The sequence below is a fragment of the Leopardus geoffroyi genome, chromosome D1 (assembly GCF_018350155.1).
Source record: "Leopardus geoffroyi isolate Oge1 chromosome D1, O.geoffroyi_Oge1_pat1.0, whole genome shotgun sequence".
Lineage (NCBI taxonomy): Eukaryota > Metazoa > Chordata > Mammalia > Carnivora > Felidae > Leopardus > Leopardus geoffroyi.
In genome coordinates this window covers 36,600,112-36,621,082 of record NC_059329.1, presented here as the reverse complement: position 1 = coordinate 36,621,082, position 20,971 = coordinate 36,600,112, and positions in this window count along the sequence as shown.

The window sequence follows — 20,971 nt, the reverse complement described above, 5'->3', positions numbered from 1 at the left end:
TCAAGGATTGTCCATGTTGTGTCTTATATTGGTACTTCAATTCTTTTATTGAAAAGCAATTTCTATGTATGTTTAGACTATGTTTTATCTATTTATTAGTTAATATATATCTGGGTTGTTGATGCTTTTTGGCTTTTAAGAATAATGGTGCTATGTGAACATATGTTTTCATTTCTCCTGGGAGTGGGGCAGTAACTCTGTTTAAACTTCTGAAGAACTGTCAGAAAGTGGCTATACCATTTTACATTTCCATTAGCAACATACAATGGTTCCATTTCTCCACATCCTTGTCAATATCTGTCATTACCTATCTTTTTTATTATAGCCATCTTACTGTGTATGAAGCAGTACCTCATTGTGGCTGTTATTTGCATTTTCCTAACATCATTAGATGTTGAACATCTTTCCATATACTTATTGGCTATTTGTATATCTTCTTTGTAGAAATGTCTAGCTAAAGATTGTGTATTTTATCTTCTCAGTGAATCAACTCTTAGTTTTGCTTCTATTCTCTGTTATTATATTCTCTATCAATTCCCAAAGTGATCTATATTATTTAATTCCTTCTTCTTACTTCGAGTTGAGTTTTTCCTTATCAGTGTCTTAAGGTAAAATGTTGGATTATTGACTTGAGATTTCCCCTTTTAAAATACAGGCATTTGCAGCTATAATTTTCTGATTAAGTGCTGCTTTAGCTGCATCCAGTAAGCTTGGATATGATATGTCTTCATTTAATATATCTCAAAGTTTTTATACTATCTTCCCAATTCCTTTAGTAATCTATTGGTAATTTATGAATATGTTGTTTAATTTTTACATATTTATAATTTACCAATTTATTTCTGTTATTGACTTCTAATTTCCCTTGATTGTGGTTGGAGAATATGCTGTGTATGCTATTAGTCATTTTGATTTATTAAGGTTTGTTTTGTGGCCTAGCACATGCTCTTCTCTGGGAAACATTCTGTTTGCTTCTGGAAACAATGTGCACTACATTTTTGTTGGGTGGAGTGAGTTGTAGTTGTCTATTAGATCTCATTAGCTTATAATGTTGTCCAGGTCTTCTATCACCTTGTTGATTCTTATAGTTAGTTTTTGTTTTCTTGCTTATTTTAGTGACTGATTGGACTATTTTATTGAAGTCTGTTTGTCTTGCAGTGGAAGTCTCTGATGAAGTTTTACCTCAGAAGTGCATAGCCTTAAGCACGTTCACAGTTACCCTAGGATGGCAGTGGTTTTGACAGGGCTGTCTTTGACTGTCTTTGTCCCTGATTATACTCACTGACTGGGTGCTCTATGACTTTCAACAACTCCCTAGGGACATATATTGTTCTACAGTCTGATCCAATGGAATTCAGGACCTTTTGCATGGACAGTTTTTTAGGCCAGCATTTGAGGTTTTCTGGGACCCCAGCTGACCATTTCTTAGCTGTCTCTTTCCCAGCCTCTCTCTGATAAAGTATCCATCCTATGTTAGCATTTGTTGCTCTGATGAAGTTACCTCAACTTAATTGCTTATCATCAAAACCTCCATTGTTTTTGAGAGCCCTGTTTCAAATAAAGTGGTTCCTTTTAGTAGAGCTTTAGAGGTCAGTTTTCAAGACTTTCCTTTGCACCTGGACAAAATTTCTGAGCCGAGCTCCAATTGTGGAGCCATGTGGCCCATTTTTCTCTTACAGATCCCTGCCTTAGAAGAACAGTGCTGAGCAGTTGGTTCACTCCTGGCTTTGTAGGTATGTCTCCCTTGGTGTAGAGTTTTCTTCCTACAAATGACTTGGGATGAAAGCTATTTGGTCTCCAAGTATTCTCAGAATGTTATGCTTCAAGTAGGGCTTCCCCCCAATGCATGAGGCTCAAGGAAGGGAGTCCTGACTTTTTTGTTACACTTTCCTGAAATGTAGCCTCTGCAAAGTAGCTGGGGAGATACAAAATTCTGATGGCCTGCCTCTCCCAGGAAGATACTGTGCTCCTCTGCTGGGAACTGGAAAGAGAGCTGTGTTGTTGTGTTTGTGTTTTTTTTTTTAATATTTTATTTTTTTATTTTTTTAATGTTTACTCATTTTTTGAGAGACAGAGACAGAGCAAGAGTGGAGGAGGGGCAGAGAGAGAGGGAGACACAGAATCCCAAGCAAGCTGCAGGCTCTAAACTGTCAGCACAGAGCCTGATGCAAGGATCAAACTCACAAACTGTGATATCATGACCTGAGCAGAAGTCAGACACTTAACCGACTGAGCCACCCAGGTGCCCCAAGAGAGCTGTGATCTTGACTGCACCTCCCTGGAAGAGAGCTTCCATCACACTAAGCTGGAAGTGGGAAGGGAGGTAGCAGGTCATGGTTCAAATATTCTCACTGTTCTTACCAATATTTAGTAGATTTTCTTAAGTAAATATTTTATAATTTTCTGTGGGCCATTAGGAAATTCCAGAGACGTTAATTAAATACATATATATATGTATATACATATATATATATATATATATATATATATATATAACAAGCATAAACATATATATATATATATATATATATATATATATATCCAGTTATGCTTGTTTCACTGAGGAGTGCTCCACCAAGATCCTCAGGATGCCATTTCAAAAGTGGAACTCCCTTATGTTTATTTTTTATAATTCATAAATTATCTATACACATGCCATAAATTATTTCACAGACAAATGTGGAGAATACTATACATGACTAGATAATAACTTACTTGTTTATCTGAGTTAATCCAAGTATTTTGTTTCTTGGTATATTGTACAGGACAGTTATGATATCTTGACTGTATGAAATTTTGAGTGACTGAGATAGTTGTAAGAAACAATGTAGAAAATATACACACATATAAAATTACACCTACACATATGCAGATAATCTATTCTTACACAGAATGGAGATACATCAACACACATGTGTGTGCATGTACACACATGTGCACACACACATTAAATTATACTCATTAGCTAAGCATTTTAGACTTTAAATTCAGAAGGGTTTATTTTGTGTGTAAACATTTTGTCCAATGTAGATCAATTGATACTACTAATAAAAACCAATTATTGAATGTGTACCATGTGTAATCATTGTGCTAACATTTTGTAAGTGTGCAATGATATGTCTTAGTATTTAGTATTGTCTAAATCATTAACTTATACTTTCTCTTGGTGATAGGCTCAGAGAGAAATGAAATTCAATTCGTGTCAAAGCCCTTCTATTTTTTTTTTTTAACTGGCATAAAGAGTAAGCTTCTACCCACTGTAGTCTTGAAGATAGTATAATATGATTTTGGAGTTCAAAGAGTCCCTTGGCCATTGGCAAATTGGTCTGAGAAAATTGTTTTTGTATGGAAGTGATAGAGATGAGACAGACACTTAATATTATTCATGTCCCAATTTCTAGGATGTAACTAATGTCAGGCCTGTACTTACCCTTCTGTTTTTGCTTCAACAAATTCAAGCTGTGTTTGATGACTTAGAATTGAGTCATGACTGATTAATATGTATATTGAATGCTTATAAACTATCCAGCCTTCAAACATCAAGTTTCCTTTTAATCCACAAATAAAAGTAACATGATGTATAATTTCTAATTCATGTACAAAACAAGTTTGTTCATGTTAGACTGCTTTCTTTTTTCTGCCATGAATGTCTGCATGTTTCACAAACCTATCCTGTCATCACATTGGTAGTCATCCTTCTTTGGAATAATACTATAGCATTCTAAGGCTGTGAAAATTCATTCTTGTAACTAATTTACCCAGTGTACTGTTAATATCACCTTAACCCCTTTCCCCAAGTGCAGCATAGATACTATTCCTTGATTCACCAGATGTATTCAACACTACTCTGTAATGTTTGCACAAACTCTTCTGAAGTCTTGGTGTACAAATAAATTATGATGTGGAAAGAAAGAAGAAGGCTTAGATGAAGATGCACTATTAATGGATTCTAGCATTAATAAACTGCAAATCTCCTCATGAGATTTCTTACTATCCTTTTTCCCTTGTTAATCCAGTCTGGCATCATAATTCAGGGCCACAAACTATTGCCATTCCCTTTATTTCCCTGTTTGCAGTTTTGGTCCAGAGCCCAATCTGTTTCTTTAAATTGGAAAGAAAGGAAATTTCTTTTTACTTAGTCTTAGATTTCTATCCTGTTAAATATTGTCAGATGCAAGGTTGTAAAAATCAAGAACCTTTTATAATACCACCCACAATAGGAGTACCTGGGTGGCTCACAGTTAAGTGTCCAACTCTTGATTTTGACTCAAGTCATGATTTCACAATTTATGTAATTGAGCCCCCATCGAGCTCTATGCTGACAGTGCAGAACCTGCTTGGGTTTCTCTCTCTCTCTCTCTCTCTCTCTCTCTCCCTTTGCCCCCCCCCCCACTTGTGTTCTCTCTCTCTCTCTCTCTCTCTCTCAAAATAAATAAATAACCATTAAAAAATATTATCCACAATATTTCAGTTCAACCACGTCAGAATGTCTTTGCTTCAGAATATCATTTTGGTTTTATCTTTACCTGAACAACTGTGCTTAAAAATTCTTGAATAGGAATATGTAGAATAATGGCAGCTGTTGGATTTTAAATACCTACACACTTTCATCCAAATCTGTATTTTTAGCAATCCTAGGAATCAGAGAATAACACTTCCTTCAAATAATGTGTACATAGGTAAATAAATGTCTCATTCTAACAGAGACCCCACCACAACTCCAAAATAGTGCAAAAAGGAAGGATGTAAGAGCCCATGAAAAAGAGGAGGACACATTGAGAAATAAGATGAAGCACAGAGAATCAATGCGAGGAAAATAAAGTCCAATAGTAATCACAAAACTATGAAGTGCACTTTTATACCTAGTAGAGAAGTGTTTAAAATTGAAGGGGCAGTGGGGTGGAATATCATCTTTGAAGAAGTATGAGTTTTGGATATAATATGGTAAACAAAGAAGGTGTGACTAACCTTGGAGCCATAGAGTTAAAGAAAAAGAAAGAGCAAGGAGATGAAAGTTAAGGTTCTGAAGAGATAAAATAAAAAGCAAGTATGTCTAACTCCACTCCCCCCACCAAATATCTTCAATTAAAGAAAATGTACTTTAATTAAGAGAAGAGGGCACTTGTAAACTAGGAAACTTCCAAAAATGCCTAAATATAGGGAATAAAAAGCAAGTGAGTGTATTACAAGCTACTTGAAGCTTATAAGAAGAAAACAGAAAATGTAAACCAAAATATTACAGTTGATTGTTTTCTCAAAAAACTAACTATTAATCAGAAGAAAATAGTATTACAACCCTTCAAATGGAATTAAATCCTACCTGTAAAGACTCTTTGGTTAGGAAAATATACCTTGAATGAAACTTTCAAAAATTAAAATAGTGGTGGATAAAAATATGAAACAATTTAATAGTAATTGATTAAACTCAGGAAAGAAATATAAAACAAATGATAAAATCATTTAAGAAATAAAGATTCACTGAAAGCTGTCCAAGAAGGAATAATATTTTTAGGAAAATTTAATAAGAATATTGGAGAAAAGTAGGAAAGTAACACAGGAATGAAAATCACTCAAGGAGGGAATAAAGGAGTAAACAAAAGACATGTATAGAATATACAACATAGGAATATTTGAGTACCTGAAGAGAAAATCTAAACTAAAAAAGGGGTGCCTGGGTGATTCATTTGGTTAAGCGTCTGTCTGACTTTGGCTCAAGACATGATCTCATGGTTTGTGAGTTCAAACCCTGCATTGGGATTTCTGCTGTCAGCATAGAGTCAGTTTTGGATCTTCTGTCCCTCTGTCTCTCACTCTCAAAAATAAAAAATAAAAAAATAAAAACATTAGGAAAAAAAAAACTAAACTAACAGAACAATGGAAAAATAGTTAAAGTAGACTCCAAGGAAACTTTCTGGAAATAAAAGAAGACGATGCATTGACACCAGAACAATCAATTTTGAGACATATCCTGCTAAAACTACTAAAATTAAAGGATTGAAAAAAGTCCTTAGGCTTCCAGACAATAAAATCAAAACACTTACAAGAGAAAAAAGACTTGTTTTTTTCAAAAAATGTACAAAGCAAGTCAACAGGAAAGCAACATTTTCAAAAAAATTTAAAAAAGATAAGCCAGGGATTTTATATCAAGCCAAGCTCCCCTTCAAGTATTAAGGGCATAGAAATGGGTTTGCTACATTTAAGAACTCCAGAGCACACTGTACATGTGTACTGTTCCTGAGAATTCCACCAGAAGGTGGGTGCCATCTAACCATAATCTGGAGCAAGTGAATAAAAGACTACTGGATCAGTTATTATTTGAAAATGCAGAGCCAAGTTTCAATCAAAAGTGGTAACATAGATAAAACAGATATTATATAAACATTATGTTGGTTGACAAAAGAAAAAAATGCCACTAAAAATAATCACAAGAGGGAATGAAAAAGGGGAACAGATTTAAATCACTGTCTCCTGGATAGATAATGTGTGGGAGTCAAAGAATACCAACCTAACATTGGCAGACAAAAAAATAAGAGATTAAAACTGTTGTTAATACAAATATATCTACTAATATCAATGTATCAATTCACCAAAATCAAAAAAAAGAAGATAAATATATATCAAATAAAATACACAGTAAAAACCTGGAACTTTTTTAGAAACTTGCTCCTCTGCCATAAACTGTTATGTTGTAGGACTAAACAAATGAGTAAATGGATTGAAATTTGGGGGAGCTGCACTTTTTAAAAGTTACACAATAGAGTATGAATTCATTATAGTTTGAGAATTCCCATTGAAAATAATGAAGAAAGAAGAAAAACTATTTATTTATTTTTATTTTTTAAATGTTTCTTTTGAGAGAGAGTGTGTGTGCACATGAGGGCAGGGGAGGGGCAGAGAGAGAGGGAGTTAGAGAATCCCAAGCAACCTCTGCGCCGTCAGCACAAAGCTCAGTGCAGGTCTCGATCTCATGAACTGAGAGATCAGGACCTGAGCAGAAATCAAATCAGTTGCGTAACCAACTGAGCCACCTAAGCACCTCAAAGAAAAACAGTTTTTAAAGAAGAAGTTTTCCTAAATGATAAAGATTTCCTTTGAGAGAACTGAGAAGTGACCATTTAGTTTTTTAATTTTTAATGAAAAGATCATTCAGTAGAACAAATGGCTTGATGAAGCTAGATTTCACACTCTTGGGAAGTGAATAATTAGAGACAATAATTGAAAACTTTTAAAAATTTGATAGTGAGGAAAAATAGAAAGGGTAATAATATTTTCTACATTATGGAAGTTTTATTGTGTTCTGGTTTTATTTCGTTTTAGTATTCAAGCATATCTCCACTGTATTAACTATAGATACCTAAGCAAATGGGAATTTTGGATTGATACTTGGGCCAGATTTTTGGTGGAGAATTGTCTTGTCCTCAGTAGGGTTCATATTATCTACAATAATCAAAGTAAAACAAACAAACAAACAAAACAAAACAACAAGAAAAACTCCAAAATACTATACAAATCAAACAGAGGAGACATGAATACCATAGAAATGATAATTCTTCCAACCTGGTCATATGACTTCAAAGGTAAATCTTTATAGGTATTATTACTGAGAGAGTTGATCTAGTGATAAATATATATATTTACACAGGAGTAATTGATTCAGGATAATTTTATTCTAATGCATTTGCTTTTTCAATTGAACTGATCATGGGGCACCTGGATGGCTCAGTCGGTTAAGTGTCCGACTTCGGCTAGTGTCATGATCTCGTGGTCCGTGAGTTCAAGTCCTGCGTCAGGCTCTGTGCTGACAGCTCAGAGCCTGGAGCCTGTTTCAGATTCTGTGCCTCTGTCTCTCTGACTCTCCCCCGTTCATGCTGTTTCTCTCTGTCTCAAAAGTCAATAAACGTTAAAAAAAATAAATAAATAAATTAGGGGCGCCTGGGTGGCTCAGTCGGTTAAGTGTCCAACTTCAGCCAGGTCACGATCTCGCAGTCCGTGAGTTCGAGCCCCGCGTCAGGCTCTGGGCTGATGGCTCAGAGCCTGGAGCCTGTTTCCGATTCTGTGTCTCCCTCTCTCTCTGCCCCTCCCCCGTTCATGCTCTGTCTCTCTCTGTCCCAAAAATAAAAACGTTGAAAAATAAATAAATAAATAAATAAATTGAACTGATCATGTGGGCTGGAGTGCCGCACCATGTAGGGATTTTATATCCTTAAGCATAACAAAGACCTTTCATTGGAGCATATTTAATGCAAAAGTTTCAGGTTTATTGACTATTCATCCATGATATCTTTTACATAAAGAGCCAAGAGTAAAAATTTTCATGAAGCTTATAAGTCAATGCTAGGGTTTTTGTTTGTTTGTTTTGAATGATGGCTTATGCCATTGTTTCTAGTGCATATGCTTCTTTCAGTACTGAAGCCTTTTTAGTAGTTAGTATTGTATTTTACAACTATTGAGCACCTACATGTGTGAAGTACAAAATCCTTTCTCATTGGATTCAAAATAAATATTTTAAGATCAGGTTCTCCATTACTCTACTTTCCCATCAGTGTCCTTTAAATATGTAAGGGTTTTACTAAGTTCAATCTCTCTGTGGTTGCACTAAAATCACCAGTCTTTAGTAAAGACATAGAGATTCAGAACTGTAAAAGAAAATAAATCAAATATGGTTTGAAAGCATAGACAGTATTGAGAAATATATTAAACAGGTAGTATGATATAAAGAATAGTTTCTACATTTGGAGTCAAAATGTCAGTGTTAGACTATTGTGTAAAATTGGCCAAACCACTGAAGTCTCTAAGTGACTTATTTTTTCAAGAAGACTTTTGTAATTTGTTAGAAGAAATACCTGAAGTTAAGTTCTATGAAAATTATTTTAAAAATGCTAACGGTTTATAAAATATTAAGATTAGCACAATATTCAAAGTCTAAGGTGACTATGTCATAAGTAATGTGTACATAAGTACAGTTACTGTATAGGGAGGCAAACTAAAAGGAAATGAAATTGATCAATGACAATAAAACACATAAAAAGTCTTCTGGCAAAAAACAAAATGTAATCTGTTGTGGAATGCTGAAACATAGTATAAATTTCAAATTTCATTGTAATAACCAGGTCAATAGTTGACAAAATCAACTATATCACATTTCAAACCCTGTAGCATGCTATTCAAGTGCACTGTTCAAGTTGGACCGCTCCTGTCCATATTTACTACCCCTTTATTCAGGTCCTTCATGTGTCTTGGCCGCACTGTTACTGTAAGTCTCTATTTCAGTCATTGTCAATTTTCCTCCCCAAGTTACTATCTTTAAAAAAATATGAGAATTTATCATTTCTCATTTAAAATACATTCAATGGCATATTGCCTATATTTTAAAAAGTTAAAAAATCCACTCTGGCACAAAAAATCCAGCCAGAAAATATTTCTCCTGTGTCTTCCATGCATCTAAGTTCCTTTTTAACTTTTCACTTTTTCATGGGTACACATCAGTGTTATTATTGTTATTCTAATCTGCAACTTTGAGCCTTTTTATATGCCATTTTGAGTGTCTAGAATGCCTTCCCTCTCTTTTTCTCCTGGAAAACTCTTACTCATTCTTTCAGACCCAATTCCAGAGCCGATCTACAGAGAAGCTCTCCAACCACAACACTCCTGTTCTCTGCTGATAACTATAACCACATTCCCAGAGCTGTGTTGTAATATCTGTTTAAATGGTTTCGTTTCTCACTAACTTGTGAGTTCCTTTGCTGGAGGTGGCACTTCGCTCATAACTTGTGTTTGATACCTAAAACATAGTTGATGGATAAGTGAAAGAACAGAAGGAAAAGGGAGAATATGATAGGTTTAAGACCAACGATTTAGTCCTGTTCTCCAGTTCAACTTTCTTATTTCTACATCCCTTGTGTAACTGTTACTGACACATTCTCTGCCTTTAGTCCCTGTCCTTCACTGGTCAAGGCAACTATTCTTTGTGTCTCTGCCATGCCTTAGTGGTAGCTCAATTAATTTCCTCTTTATCCTTATCAGATAGGACCTAACCACATAGTGTTTGGCATGGAATATTCAGAGATGCTACTATTTGTTATTGAAATTTGCTCTCTTCCCCCCTTATTTATATGTAGTTAAAAATAAGTGTTCTCATTTGTAGTATCTACCTGAATATAATTCAGAAGCTTCCTCTATTCCAACATGGACACCTTCACAAACTATACTCCTTAGAGAACACCAGCTTAATAGGGTTTGGTTATAACCAGTATCTATCTACAAATCTCCACCCTCCAGCCCCCCCCCCAAAAAAAAAGTAGCTAGTACTTTTAAATCAATGAGAAAGAATTTTATTTAAAAAAAATTTTTGTTGTCATCCTGGTTCACTTTAGTTCCTGGATTTAGGGACAATGCTTAAATCTGCATATATCCCAGGCTCCTACAAATTTAGGAACCAATCTGGCAACAGAAAATAAAAATAAAAAAAGTTTCCTGCCTGCAAGCTAGTGCAGTCAAAATGTTAACAAGGATCCCTGATTCAATAAATAAGAGTTTCCTTACCAGCAGTAAAATTTCTAGAAACTCCTGCTGTGTAAGCTAGAAGGCTTCAAGCTGAGCTCTTTTTTTAGCGGCAAGTTGCCCTTAGATAAATTACATTGATGACTAAGTAAAACCCAGGTAATGTGAGACTAGAGTATAGCTAACATTCTTCACGTCATGCACCATTATCAGACTCAATGAAGCAAACCTTTGGAGATCAAAGAATAAACCTTGTCCTCACTGCTTTTTGCTGTGTTGAAAATTTTAACTGCTGGTTAGTCTATTTTTAACTTATTTAAATGGAGCCAACTGCTTTCTAGCTCAGAGGGTGCTGAGCTGAAAAACACTGCCTGGTTTGCATGGTCTGTTCATCTAAGGACTGAATGCCCTAGATTTCCTAGGACAGACCCTGTTTTTAGGATTTACAAGTTTATGACCTGGTTTATATTCATTGGCTTCAGTGGAAAAAACTTGAAACCAATCTTGTTGGAGAGAGAAGTCATATTAAGTGATACTAGATTGAAAGCCTTAAATGAGAATTGTAATTTCAACCTAAATTGATGTGTCATAAACAGCTATACTAGATATGATAGATATACATGGTAAATTTTCAACAAAAGTAGTAAATTAGACAATACTGCATATTTTTGATTAATTATAAATTATAATGGTATTGAGATGTTAATATGGCTAAAAAACTGATTTCCTTCTTTGGCCAGCTATCCATCCTTAGAGGGTCTAAACCCTGTGTAAATTATAAAAATTTGCCAGTGGTCTAAGACTACAGATAATCTTTTATTTACAATTGCTGTCTGTTAGACATGTGACCAGTTTTCAGAGTGGTGCTAGGCACAGTGCAGTCTCTAAATATATAGGGAATAATTAAGCAAATGAATGATGGTTTTATGAGCACTAGATCCAAGAAGGCAGGATATCAATATAAAACCGTCACCTGCATAGAATACATAGACTTGCTCTCAATAAACAAAAACAAAACCAAACAAACCCTTACAGTTAAATTGGGGAGACTAATTTCATATTTATTTTTTTTTATTTTATTTATTTTTTTTAACGTTTATTTTTGAGACAGAGAGAGACAGAGCATGAATGGGGGAGGGGCAGAGAGAGGGAGACACAGAATCTGAAACAGGCTCCAGGCTCTGAGCTGTCAGCACAGAGCCCGACGCGGGGCTCAAACTCACGGACTGAGAGATCATGACCTGAGCTGAAGTCGGCTGCTTAACCGACTGAGCCACCCAGGCGCCCCTAGTTTCATATTTATTAAATAAAAAAATTGAGGATAGTGATTATAGACATTTTTAACATAAATTCTAAATTATTCAATGGCTCTTTAAAATCCTATCATATCTATCTAGGGCATCTGGATGGATCAGTCGATTAAGCCAACTTGAGTTGGTTAAGTCCGACTCTTCGTTTTGGCTCAGGTCATGATCTCACAGTTTGAGACTTCGAGCCCCAAATGGGACTCCAAGCTGACAGCACGGAGGCTGCTTGGGATTCTCTCTCTCCCTGTCTCTCTGCCCCTCCCCTGCTCACTTTCTCTGTCTTTCTCAAAATAAGTAAATAAACCTAAAAATAATGTTTTCAATAAAAAAATAAAACCCTATCATGTCTATTGTCTTGTTTATCATTCTTTACCTTGCTTGTTAATGTTACTTTCTCACAACTACTTTGATAAAATCTCTACCTCTGCCAGACTAATTAACTTCCCCATTTCTGGATTAACTTCTGCTTTCTTTCCTTTTCCTCACTTGTCATTCTGTTTCCTCTACTTGGAACATATTTCCACTACCTAACAGTTTTAATCTTATGTGCTTTTCTAGAATCAGCTCAATCCCAAACTCTACCATGAATCTTTTTTTTTCTTTCACTTCCACATCTCAGAGGCCATTCTGAATTCTGATATTCATTTGAACTAATATTTATGTGGCTTAACATATATTATCTTTTTTAAACTTTTGTTTTTGATGGTTCATACTGTAATAATTTGGACAATATTTTTGTGAGTGTGTTTATTTCATTCATTCAGTAAATATTTTGTTTTTCTCTTTTAAAATGTTGACATTTCTCAGGGCACCTGGGTGACCCAGTTGGTTAAGTGTCTGACTCTTGATTTCAGCTCAGGTCATGATCCCAGAGTCATGAGATCAAGCCCCACATTGGACTCTGCGCTGAGTATGGAGCCTACTTGGGACTCTCTCTCTCTCTCTCTCTCTCTCTGTCTCCCTTGGCCCCTCTCTTCTGCTTGCACTCTCTCTCCCTAAAAATAAATAAAATGAAAAAAAAAGTTTTTAAATAAATAAAATGCTGACATTTGTTAAGATATTTAATATATAATCTCAGCATCAAAATACTGAAAACTGGTTATAATAATGTAATTCTGCACTTAATTTCAGCTTCTTTTTTTTTTTAATTTTTTTTTCAACGTTTATTAATTTTTTTGGGGACAGAGAGAGACAGAGCATGAACGGGGGAGGGGCAGAGAGAGAGGGAGACACAGAATCGGAAACAGGCTCCAGGCTCTGAGCCATCAGCCCAGAGCCTGACGCGGGGCTCGAACTCACGGGACGCGGGGCTCGAACTCACGGACCGCGAGATCGTGACCTGGCTGAAGTCGGACGGTCAACGGACTGCGCCACCCAGGCGCCCCAATTTCAGCTTCTTTAGACAGCAATCTCTTCAGCAGAGTTTGTGTAGAAAAAGCTAGACTGAGCATCCTGAAAGCATCCTGTGAAATGTGCCCAGGTGTAAAATAAGCCCTCAAAGGAGCTCAGGGAGCTCCTTCGTGAAGGCTCCTTTCAAATGTTTCAGGCAAACAGTTCAAAAGTGCCTATTAGGGAGCAATTCTGCTTTGCTAGGCTAACAACCTAATAGAGGAATAATGTTGTGTCAGTCTGAACCCTCCTACTGTCCTAGCAGTCTGAAGGTAGGGATTATCTGTCTGTTTTCCCATTGAATCCCTAGAGGTTAACAAACTGCTTTGAACATAGTAGATACTCGATAAATATGGGCTGACCAAATTAATTGTCTTAGTTTTTTTGCCTATCATTTGTTTATTAGAATAAATTATGAGAGTGTTAACAATGAATAGCTTTTTCTTTTTTATTCAGTTAGATTAGTTTTTACTATGTCATAGGTACAAGATTCCATGCTAGCAGTAAGGTCGTAATTTTATTGAATCTTTGGTAATACGGTAAAACCTTGGATTGTGAATAACTTGTTCTGTGAGTGTGCTTCAAGATGAGCAAATATTTCTAACGAGTTTTAACTTGATAAATGAGCAAGGTCATGCAATATGAAATTCGCTTTGATATACGAGTGCTTTGGATTACAAACATGTTTTCCAGAATGAATTACACTCACAAACCAAAATTTTACTGTACTAGCTTTTCTTCTGTTCAACTAGCATTGAATGAGGTCCATTCAATGCAGAGCATTGTGCTAGGAAATGCGTATATAAAGCAAAAATCAAGGCATGATCTGTAAATAAGATTGAAGTTTCAGGATAAACAAAATCCAGCAGAGAATCATCCGGTAATTAATTGTAATAGATATACATGCTATTATGGAAAACATAAAGGTAACTCCTTGAGATGCCAGGAGATGGGGACGGAAAATTTCCTCGAGGGAAAGTACTGAATTTGTTACCTGGAAAGGAGGTAGAATTGAGTTAACTAAAGATATAGAGAAAATGTTTTCCAGGAATAATGGAGGAGTATGTTTTATAGTGAACCTAAAGTAGGAAAGAATTTGGCATGTTGAAAATAATGAAAGAAGAAAAATGTGTTTGAAGTGTTAGCAGCCAGGCAGGTCATATAGGAAGTATAGTGGCTATGCATACAATGCAGACCTTTTCATTTATCCCAAGAACAATTAAAAATTTTTAGACAATGTGGTGATCAGATTTACATTTGAAAAAAAAAATATGTGCTAGATGGAGAGTGAATATGAAGGGATGATGGTGTTACTCGTATATTCTGGTGGCAAATAATAATAACTTCTACCAGCATCTTGATGGTAGAGAGAGGGGAGAATTGATAGTGCTTAATGGGTTGTGTATTTAGAGGTTGAAGGAGAAAGAGGTCTAAAAGGAGTTTGAAATTCTGGCATGACCATTTTGAAAGGAATATATGTGCACATTAAGCTAAAACCTCCTAATGTTCATGAGTTCAAATGTTCTCTCTCTTGGAGTATACTTACTGAGTCATGGGGTATAAGACATATTCAGCTTTCAAGGATGACATCATTTCTCTCCTAAATGGTTACATCAATATCAATTTCACACGACAGTTTTAAAAGTTCTCTTTATACCGGATTTTTGACAGCATTTAGTGCTATCAAACACTTTTACTTTTACTTTTCTGATGGAATGGATATAAAGTAGAATCCCAATGTGATCTTAATTTGAATTTCCCTGTTATTAAAGAGGTTATGCACCATTTAATATTTTTATTAACCATATTTTTTGTATCCATTAGCCATTTTTCTATTTAATTATTTGCAGAACATCCTCAGTTTCTGGTTTGTCTTTTTATGTTTTATAGTATCTTCTAATGAACAAAAATTTATTATATAGACATGAATTTATAAATTTCTCTTTCATGCTTAGTACTTCATGTTTTGTTTAAGAAATGATACCTTATTCTAATATCAGAGATACTCTGTCACGTGTCTTCTAAAAGTTTTACAGTTTTCCTTTTACATTTAAATAATTAATATGTATAGAAATAATTTCTGCCCATTATATCAATTGGTGATCCAAATTTATTTTTCACACTAGAATGATTAGTTGTCTAAGCACAATGTATCAAATCATCTATTATGTCTCTATGACCTCTAACACTACAGTCAAACATCAGATCTCTATTTGAATGATTCTTTGTGCTTTCTGTCCTGTTCCATTGTTCTTTTACAAATATTACATAGCTTTATTTAATATGATTCTATAGCAAGTCTTGATATTTGGGTAGGGTGAATGCCCACATCTTATTCATCTTCAGGGGAATCTTGGCTAGTCTTGGTTCATGGGATTTTCTACAAAAATTTAGAATTCCATTTGTATTCGGATTGGAACTGTGTTTAATGTAAGGATGAATTTTAGAATGACAGTCTAAGATACTGAGTCTTTCTGTCCATTTTTAAACTAAAACTCTTTAATTTATTTAGAGACATTTTGCCCCATAAAAGATCTTGCATATCTGTAGCTCTATTCCTAAATTTCTCATTGTTTTTTTTGTATTTGAGTATGTTGTTGTTGCTGTTATTATTATGTTTTTTTTTAATGTTTGGCCCTTATCTGCAAAGATATAATTGCTTTTTGCATATTGTCTTAATCCAGATATTTAAAAAATTCAATTTTATAAATATTTCCCTGGATTCTTTAGGTGTTTTGAATGTAAACAGTCATGTCAGCTGTGGCAGATATAGTTTTGCTTCTTCTATTAAAATACTTACTGAATGTATTTATTTTCTTGGTCTTGTATCACTTACCTGAATATCCAAAACAAAATGCAATAGAAGGGTGGTAGTTAGGATCAAACAGGTAAAACATCAAAAGTAAGAAAAATAACATTTTCAATTATAAAAAATAATATGCTACTTATGAATAATTTTTTTGTTGTTATTTAAGATAATTCTGTATTTCTTGTAGTAGTTGAAAAATGCCCCCCTGAAATGGCTCCATGTCCTAATCCCCGAAACCTATGAATGTTATTTTTATATGTTAAAAAAGTTCTTTGCTGATGTGATCAAGTGAAGGATTTTGTGATGGGGAGATAATCTCACATGATCATGTGAGCCTTAAATGCAATTACAGATCTCCTTAGAAGAGAGAGACAGATTTGACACATAGAGGAGGAGAGGACAATGTGACAGAGGAGGCAGAGAAAGTCAAGGAACAGCAGGGGTAAAGATAAGCTGGAAGAGGTAAGGAACAGATTCTCCCCAAGGCCTCTGGAGGCAGCAGCGTCTTGTTGACACCATGATTTCAACCTCGTAATAATTTCAGATTTCCGGCCTCTAGAACTGAGAAAAATGAATAACTGTTGTTTTAAACATCCCAGTTTATGGTAACTTCTTACAACAGCTACAGGAAACTTTATTTCTTAGTTCTCATTTCTTATTTTTATTTAGAAAAATGTATGCTACAGGTTTTAATTAGATGCCCTATGTAAGGTTAAGAATGTAGGGCTTATTATTAGTGTGCTAAAAGTTTTTATAATGAATGGGTGGCTAATTAAATGAAATAATTTTCTGCATTAATTATTCTTCCTTTCATCTATTAATAGCACAAATTGCAGACACACATACAAATATCCTTCTAAGATAAGTTATATTTATTTTCTAGTATAAACTCAACTTGAACATGATATATGATGTTAATACATTAGTTGATATGGTTTGCTAATGCTGTATGTATTTAGGCTTTTTGTATGTATATTTATGAATGAGGTTGACCTATAATAATCCTTTCTTATACTGGTTTGGTTTACAAGACATACAAGGTTTGAAAATATGAGGTGGAGATTGCTGTCATTTTTACTCTCTGGAAGAGTGTGTATAATAATGAATAATCAGTTTCTAGGCCAGGTTTAAATTATGCCCAAGAAAAGTGATATCAATGTCCAAAACACAATTTTGGTAGTACTGAACTTAGTCTGTGCATGCATGTGTGTGTTTAATTGTATTATGGGTAGGTTATAACTTGATTCCACTTCAATTAGGGCTAAATGTGAATATAACTCCTTTACCAACCAGTTAGATGACTTCACCTGATTTCCTGGTAACAAGCTGATTGGACTCAGATGAATAGTTTACTGATATTTGCTATGACCTCTGCTCATAGAAATTAATGATACTTGTTTGGAGTATTATCTTTATGAAATACATCAGCCAATAGTAGTCATGGAAGGATAGTCTTGCATAATTTAAGAGCACAGACCTTAAAGGCTGACTGACTGGGTTTAGATTGCAGATATTTGTATTTCTGCATGACTTTGCGCAAGTTACTTAACCTCACCAAGACTCAGTGTTCTCATTTACAAAATGGAGATAATCTTAGTAACTTCTTCACATGTTTGTTGTAAGGTTTGAGTGAGTGAGTGTATATATACAATGATATTCTTTTAATCTAGGAAGGATTTTATAAGCATTAGTGTCTAATATTTTTATCAAGTTTTTTGTCATTTTTTTCTAAAGGTGTTAAAACATTTCATATCAGTTATCCTGCCTAGTGTCAAAATCTTTGTATACATGGTGGGTAACTCTTATTTGATGTTTAGAATGATTGAATTTTGGAGGTTTGTGACCTGATAGTAGAGAAATTACCTAAGAGGGCCAAAATGCTAATTAGAAGCCAGATATTACCCCAAGGTGTGGCTTTTTCTATCTTACAGTCCACCCATGGGTGTTAAATTTAAAAAGGAAAGAATTTTCATTTAATATGTGATTTGCTTTTTGATTCATATGTTTTTTCAGATTCAGTCTTGAAATCGATATACTTGATGAAATCACTGATGATTACTACTGTGCTGAATTATTTATGCTTTCATTTTAAAGGTTTCAATAGAATAAATTGTAGACAGAGAAATGTGTATTAATGTTTTTCTTACTATAAGAGACTTTTCATTTCAGTTCCTCATCTTTATTTGTTTCTTGTTAAATACATTTTTATATCATGCAGCATGTACCTAAGCATGGAATTCTCTTGCTATTATCAAATAATTTCCCATGAATTGTTAATATGTCTCTAACTTTAATATATGGATTATTTCCTGATGTGATATAACTATATATCAACCTTGTAAATTATAGATAATAATTTAATAACTCTATACTTGTGCATTGAATACTAATGAGTAACTACACATTCCTCTAAAAGAAGAATGGGTGAGGATTCTAACACTTCAAGCATAGTCTATCACATTTTTTCCCAAATGGAATGTTACTTTTTTGGTCAATCAGGGCACATCTGGCAAAAATATTTTTATTGCATATAAGTATCTCAGTCTCCTCTCAAACTAAACTGGCTGATGCTCAATATCTAAAATTGGATATGTACAAACTAACTTGCCAAGAAAGTAGGAAATTCTTTTTTCTGGAGGTGGCGTCTGAGAAAAATAATGTAAATTCTCATGAGCTCTTTGTTACATAATTAGTTTTAAAAGTGCCTGTGTAGAGTCTTATGCCAAGTAGAACAGAAACAAAATTCTCTCAACTTATTGTGATTCAAAATAATCCTGAAATATTATACAGCCTTTAGATTTTACTCAAGTCATGGGATGGTGTGATTGTTTTCCCTAAAATAAGAAAGGAAAGAAGGAAAAGAGGAGGAAAGAACTAAGGAAAGAAGGGGAAAAATCAGTTTCTGTGGTTTCTGTTATGAGCAGTGATTTATTTCCCCTTCAGAGAAAATAGAGGACATACATGAAAGTGGATAGATAAGTTTATCTTTATACTAGTCAAATAGAAAATAATAATAATACGGTCACTGTACTAATAGATTTTTATGCTGATTTCTCTCAGATAGCACAGTTATAAAGCAGTGCATTAGCAATAGAATAAGATTAGCAAAATGATACAGTTAATGGAGTATTAAAGGAGATAATATAGGTGGTGTTCTTAGTATAGCACTGATATTTACTTTGCCATTAATAAATGTTGGTGTTATTAATAAATAATAGTAATATTGTTAATAATAAAAGTAATATTGGTAGTAGAAGGATGCTCTACAAAACTTTTATAAAGATGTTTAAAAAACCAAAGGTATAATAAATGGGAAGGAATTTCCCTGAGAGGTATATTGGCTTTAGAGAAAATGCAGAACTTTCTCTAACCAATCAGTAAGATTATTAATTAATGTTTACTTCTGGAAGACTTATAGTCTCCTTTCAAAAATGAGATAAATGCACTTGGAAAGGGAAAATAAATTTTAGAAGATGATAAAAGATGATTGCTATTACCAGATTTCAGAACTTCAGATAGTACATACTGTCAAAGAAAACCAGAGCTGAACAATAATTAAAGTGATAAAACCAGATTTACTCAGGACTTGTAATACGGTTAAATAGACATCAGTATACAACTGGGCTTAATTCTGAGTACAAGTAAAAGTAGGGATTTATAGTCAAGAAGTGTGTGGAGAGGTGGTCAGGGGGTGGAAAAATACTAAGAGGTAATTCTTTACTAACTTTAATAAGATTCTTGCTAAAATTGAACAGAGAATTTCAAAAGGCTGAGACCCAGTTGGGGAGCAGATTCAGAGGAGTGTTACTTAAGTTTGGTCAAGGAGAAATGCTTTGTCAGTGCTACTTATAAGTTTTTAGTTTTTTTTTTTTTTTTTTAATTGGACTAACACAGCTAAGAAAAACAAAATCCTAAAGAAATTGAATTTAGAGTGAACCCTGATGGATGATTAAAGTCTTACCTGAAGAGAGGCCATTGTAAGAACAATTATCAAAAATATTACTAGGAATTAAAAGCATTCAGATAGGCAATAATGGAAGCTGCTATAACATGACAGGAAGATAACAAGGAGTGGCCAATTGAAGTATGATACCAGTTGTAATTAAAGTAACAGAGAGTTGGTGACTAGACTGTATATCATTGGGTACCCATGGAGCTTTTTATTTTGAACTATACTTTAGTGTGGTTATTAGTCTACTATATTAAAACTTATTGAAATTAACAGTTCTACCAAACTCATTGTTTATATTTTAAGCATTATGTTCAGGACAATTTCTTACATTACATGGTTTCTTTATTATAAAGACATCCAGGAGAAATTCTTGCCTGATCACTGTTCTAAGAACAAAACTTCTCTTGAATAATTTATTTAATTCTGTCTAATAGATTATCAATTTTACAATTGACTATTTCCACATTGACTGTTAGATTGCAGAATTTTATTCAAACAGAAATTGCCAGCATATACTGAACCAGAAGTACAGATAGTAGAGATAGAGTCTATCAGTTCTTATAGTGGCTCTTGGATACTTTCACCAATAACAGAACAGTGAGATACAGAAGCCTCTCAGCAGCTCAGGCTCAAGAGAGCAAATAGAAATAAAAAGGAGAAATATGATGCCTGTAAAATGCTGTAGGAATTATCAGCCCCTGCCCTCACCGCTAGTCTTTGCAACACACACACACACACACACACACACACACACACACACACACTGGGGAGCCATAGGGATGAATTTACTTGCTGTGAGGCATAAAATAGGTATTTACTTAATTATTTTCCCTATCTATCCAAAATGGTTAGATACCAGTTATGAACGTAAAATAAAAGAATGTAAAAGTTTAAGATGGAGGAAAGTGCAGAGAATATATGGGGGTAGAATGTAAAAAGCTACTTTGGTTCAAGCACAAGGTTAATTTAGAGTCAAGTAAACAGTGAGTTTAGATAAAATGTTTAGGAACAGAT